The following is a 6,055-nucleotide window of genomic DNA, read 5'->3' as shown; positions in this document are numbered from 1 at the left end:
TGTTGAGCACAAAGTATTTAACTGTTTTCCAGTCTCTTCCATTACCATTTAGAATCCTGTTTGCATTTATGCATCTTTCACAGTCCACTTTTCCAGAAGCCTTCATTTCCTCAAAGTAGACCTTGAAACAGTGTTCTATGTCTTTCCTCTCTGTTTCTGACCAGGGCTTTCTGGGTTTTGCTATTTAACAAAATTAAAAGATAAAAATATATATAGTGAATAAATATATGAATGAATTAAAAAAATGTAATGTCAGTAATACATACTTTACAAAGTTGAAAACATGAAAAGACAATGATCTTTAGATCTTGTGTATTGTTTATGGTGAATGGAACATACCATTTTGATTTAATGGCACTAGTGATTTACTGATGTATCCAAGACTGAAGACTGAAGACTTTCCTGAGCTGTAGCTGTTTGTGGTTGATATTTGATAAGACTGGTGATCAAACCTGTAAATTCACACCAGTTTTTATATCCAATCATTTTAATGCTTATTGTAAACTCTACAATAAGTCTTTGCACATAGTTTTGACTTCCTGAAGGCATTCCTCAATAGTAGGATGCTCTTCCACTGATTTGCTCATCATTCTGCTTAAGATATGTTTAGTCTTTCATCCCATTGAAGACTGAAGTTACTCGTTCTGACATGTAGAGACAGACCAAGTGGATCCTGGGTGGAGGGTGTAGTGGTCTGATGAGGGTGTTGTCCATCCGTCAGGATGTAATGGACCAAGCATCCTGCTACCTGTAATATAGTAGATTCATTTATAACAATCTCTAGTAATGGCCACCTGACTAAGCTGTACAGAATTAATACAATTAATAATGATAATGTCATGAACGCTGAAAGTGACATGCAGAACAATTCAACAAGTGCTCTTTTTTTGTAAAACTGATTTTATTATTGCATACATTAAACTTGTTGACTTGCATCCCCTTTAATACTCAAACCCAGTCCCAAATTAAAAGATGTAATTCATGTAATAACACACTAGTAATTAGTGATTAACCTAACATTTTAAGGATCCAGAATTGTGTATTAGTTAAGAATAAACAAACCAGTAATTAATTATTAACTTTTTCACAATTATTGAGTGGCTCTTACTAAGTGATATTCAAGTTTATTGACCAGAATAAGCCAATAATTATTGATTAATTAATGCATTATTCTGGATTACCAATGCATTATTTCCTTAAAATAAAGTGTTGAAGTGTAAAGTTTCACTTTACAATAAGTCAGGTCAAGTCAATTTCTATTTATAGAGCACAACATTAACAAGAAAAGGTTACTTTAAAAGCAACAGAGATCAAAAATTAAAATAAAAAATATGTATATATACACATTTAAAAAAAATAAAAACATACATCAAAAGAACCGTTCACAGCATCACTCAAATGCAAGGGTGTAAAAATGAGTCTTTAAGTTTGATTTAAAAACACTGAGCGATGGACAGGACACATTAACTAACAATGAGAAATACATTTGTTTAAATATTTAAGCTTTGTTAACATTAAAAAAAATACAACTGTTTATTTTTTGTTAATGTTAGTTCAGCTCCATTAAATAATATTTATTAATACATTATTAATATCAAACATTGTATTTGTTAATGATAAAAGTAATGTTTACTAACATTAATAAACACTTTAAAAGTGATTTTCATGTTAACTAGTGTTAACCAATGACATCTTATGGGAAAGTGGTACTATTTTATGAAATCTAGTAAAGACCATACCAATGCGGATGGTTTTTTCTTCACTTTGATCAGTAATCTCTATTGTGTTGTAGTGCTATCTGCCCTGTTGATGCTCTCTCTCTCTCCCCACAAACATTCACACCTCTCACAGGATCAACACACCTAACCAGTGAGTCTGGGATCAGGAAGACTGGTTTAATGTTTTTAAAAGAAGACTTTTCTGCTAATCAAGGCTGCATTTACCTGATCAGAAATATTGTAAAATGAATTTAAAATTGTGAAATATGTCAGCATCATTACTCCACTCTTCAGTGTCAAATGATCTTCAGAAATCATTTAAATTAGCAGAATTTATGTTCTTTTATGATCAATTATTATTGGTTCTCAGTCATTAATAATGATTCTTATATTATCAGTGTTGAAAGCACATTTTCCTGCTTCATAGTTTTGTGGAAACTGTGATATATAGTACTTTTTAGGATATTCAATGAAAATAAAGGTCAAAATTACAGCATTTATTTAAAATAAACTGAATAGACCTATATCGAGATATCTATAGATATCTTGCCTATATATATATATATAGAGAGAGAGAGAGAGAGAGAGAGAGAGAGAGAACTGTTACTTTAAACTGTGATAATATTTAACTATTTTATAGTTTTCACTGTACTTTTTATTATTAAATAAATGCAGACTTGGTGAGCAGAATATTCTTTTAAAGACATTTAAAAATCGTACTGATCCCAAACCAAACTGATTTAACATTGTTTGTAACAAGTTTGCCAAGTTAATTCCATTATTTTACATTAAAACTCAAAGTAAATTTGTTTTACTACAAATAAATAAAAATTCATGAAATAATATGAGCTAATTGAAATAGAAATGTACCTGTCTCCATGAGATGTCAGGATCTCCACAGTCGAACATCATTTCTTCTCCTTTAGTGATGTTTGTGGTCACAAATGCACACAAATCTGCTCTTTTCTGTTCATCAACAATCTGTTGTTCACAAACACATACACACGCACATATTAGCTTTAGAGAATACATACATTTATGATACAAGTTTAATATGTGTCCCAGTTGTTTTCGAGTTCCAATGATTATCAATATTAAACATTTAATCAAGTATGATTATCAGTACAATCTTTATAACTGTGCATCAAAATTAAAATACACTAAATATTGAAGCCACTGATTATCTATAATTTCTGTTTCTGTATTTTTTCACACTGCACACTATGAACAAGTAATAACATTGCACAGTGCACTTCTTGAAATTCATAAGCTACTACGCCAAGTATTTAATTAATATTTGCAGTCATACAGTATTGGAGACCGAGTCTTAAATGATAACTTACCTTTCTCTTGACTCTTGACTGAAATGTGTCTTTATCTTTCCCAGATGCGATGAATTTCAAAGCTTCCTTTTCAGGACAGACTCTTCTGGGTCTCATTTTCCTGTGAAATATTCAAGATTTTTTTAGGGTACACTGCATTTGCCAAAATGAAAAACAATATTTAGAAACAACCACAAAAAAAATCTATCAACAAATGAACAAATATAAACAGTAAATAGAGATTAAACAGCACTAACATTTACTAAGAGACTACATACAAATTTTAACAGTCTGCGTGCATTTTTGGCAGACATTTATTTTTTAAGGCTACCATTTACATATTATCAGAATCTAAATTCAGAATATATAACTTACCTTTTCAGTCTTGAATGGAAAAAAGACATGAGAAATGGCCTTAGTAGGCTTTGTTGTATGTGGTCCCTCGTAGGCAATGTAGGAATCTCAAAAAGCAGTTTGTCCTTTAAGGTTTTGGAATTTTATTTCACAAAAAAACTAAAAAATTAAATGTAGATTCTGTCAGGAAAACAGTATATATACATATAACCCCACCCAGCTATCTGGACCGTGATTGGATGAGACTCAGTCTGGATACTGTTGGTACTGTTGCTGTGAAGGGGCAGGTGATAATGTGGAGACATTAGTGTTATTAGCATATAAGAAGAGGGAACAATCAGTTTACCAGACGCTGCTGGGGGAATTGGGGGATGTGGGGATTCTTTAAAACAAGTCACTTTGACTGGGATTGGTTTGCTTTTAGATTATGTAGCTTGAAAAATAATCAGGGAATTTTTTTTTTTTTACACTCAAGGGCATTTAGTGCTAGAAAGATTATAAAAGTATTAAAAACTATTTGTGTTGTATTCAAAGTCTTCTGAAGTCATACAATAAGTTTCTGTGAAAAGTTTCAACATTGAGGTATTCATCGCTGAAAATAATTCCACTCTATAAACACAGTCATCATAAAATACAGCTGAATTGAGTTTGAGATAAAAGACATCAAAACTGACGTAATAAATGTCCCTGTCCACAGCGTTTGTTGATGCAAAGGTATCTCAATGAAACCAGTGAAATACCCTGCACATGGAAAACCTGCACTAAATAGACAAACTAAAAATTACGCCAAGGGCTCCTGACCAAGAGTCAAGGATTGAGAAAGTGTAAAAAATGGTCCCCAATGAGACTGTGAATTGTGATGCCTGTTTGGTTGCCTTTACATTTATCAATATTTCATATTCTGTTTATCTATGAAACAACAATGTTGATAATAACACTAAAACAGCCAATCTTGCCATCAGAAATAGTTAAACTTAAGTAAAAACATAAGACATAGAGTGACTCGTCAGGTAGAGATGCAATGCATAAGAGAATGGCCAGCATGCTGATGACTGGTCATACAGAAGCTGATCATACAGATGACCGGCCATACAGACCGCATCGTACACACAGTGATCACATCCTGATGTAACCCATCGCTCTCCAGCTGGAGGAAGTGCTGCTTTATAATCACAGAACATTCACTCACTATTAAAGTGATTCTGGCTGCTAGAAAGGAGAACATATCCTACAACATGAGTAAGTTCTACATTTTCTAATCACTTATTCTACAAATGTTGCAACTATGTTTAAACATGTTTAACAAAACTGTTTTTGCTTTTTTCTTTTAAGAAAAGTCAAGTCAACAGTTCACATTGTTCACTCTAAACAAGAATTTCACTTCATCAGAAAGTTCAGTCCTCAAGAAAAGGTGTGTTGCTACTCAATATATTTTGAATATAAAATGTTCTGAATACAAAAATATATACTCCCAAAAATGGAATTGCCACAATCAACAAGAATAATAGATGTCAATATCATTTCAAGACAAGTAAACCTCTTAGTGTTAGTGTATATTCATCTGAATATCTTTCAGTTTCAGGGATCAGCTTTAACGTTTAAACCTGTGAGTTTTGGCTGTCCATGTTAAAGACTGGAAATGTAACAATAAAATAAACATCCTATAAACACATTTTCAGCAATTATGGAACCTCCATAGATTTGAGCCATAATTAATAATTTGTATTGTATATTTTCTATCAGCTGCATGCAGAATCTGGATTGTTGGGACTGCTACATTGGACGTGGTGGAAAGCGAGCAATGGAAACCATGGGCACCAATCTCAGTGTGTCTTCCCAGGTCCAGTGGTTTGGGGTGACCTCCTTCCTTTCTTCCAACATTGTCTTAAAGAAAGAACTGAACAAATGAAGATTATGCTTTCTTCAATCGACCCGAGGCACCACTGGAGGAAAGGTGGACATAGTCAGGAAGTTTGTGAACAATGTGATGACCAAGTTTGTTCTCTTTTTTAATGGAGCATTGTCCATCATCCACACATAGTGTTTGACAAACCTGAGCTATATTTAAATGATGAGGTTCATTTAAGCCCTAAGGGAAATGATATATATATATTTTACTGATATTATCCAGTGTTTTAGAGACCACAGACCACAGACCCTGATGCCGGATTGGTGCATGTTATGGGAAAGACCTGTTAAAAGTACCCAGCAGTGTGTTCAACAAATGCCTGACTTAATAAAAAGAATTGCCCGGACTTACTGCTATGATCTTATTTTATTTATCTAGCGTTTAAAAATAAAATAATATACAATGCCTAACATATAAACAGCTTCTTTGCAAAAATGTTGAGTTTCAACCTAAATTTAATAATAATAAATTAATATCTGGTATAATTAAATACTATTTGTATCATTTCATTTATAAAATACACTTAAATAGACCTGCTTTCTTTTCTGGGCTTTGCTTGTATGTCCGAATACCTGCTCGCTGTGAGAGGCCAGGTGATAATGTGGAGACATTAGTGTTATTAGCATATGAAGAGAGGAGACCATCAACTCACCAGACACTGCTGGGGGAACTGGGGGTGTGGGGATTCTTTAAAACAAGGCACTTTGATTCAGATTGATCTGCTTTAAGATTATGTAGCTTGAAAAATAATC

At 32.9% G+C, this 6,055-nt stretch overlaps 2 long non-coding RNA genes across 2 annotated transcripts; one reads left to right on the top strand and one right to left on the bottom strand.

Annotated features, from left to right (window-relative positions):
- Positions 1-236: 236 nt before the first annotated feature.
- LOC113097464 (uncharacterized) lies at positions 237-3,123 on the bottom strand. The gene is made up of 3 exons (XR_003288868.1): positions 3,062-3,123; positions 2,589-2,699; positions 237-748 (listed from the first exon to the last, which is right to left on the bottom strand). It is a non-coding gene; the product is annotated as an uncharacterized LOC113097464 (long non-coding RNA).
- Positions 3,124-4,188: 1,065 nt separating this feature from the next.
- On the top strand, positions 4,189-5,217 carry LOC113097467 (uncharacterized). The gene is made up of 3 exons (XR_003288869.1): positions 4,189-4,633; positions 4,727-4,805; positions 5,138-5,217. It is a non-coding gene; the product is annotated as an uncharacterized LOC113097467 (long non-coding RNA).
- Positions 5,218-6,055: the final 838 nt, after the last annotated feature.

This window comes from Carassius auratus, unplaced genomic scaffold (assembly GCF_003368295.1).
Source record: "Carassius auratus strain Wakin unplaced genomic scaffold, ASM336829v1 scaf_tig00216283, whole genome shotgun sequence".
In the NCBI taxonomy this organism is placed as follows: Eukaryota; Metazoa; Chordata; class Actinopteri; order Cypriniformes; family Cyprinidae; genus Carassius; species Carassius auratus.
Note: the sequence above shows the minus strand (reverse complement) of the source record. Positions and strands in the feature narration are given on the sequence as shown.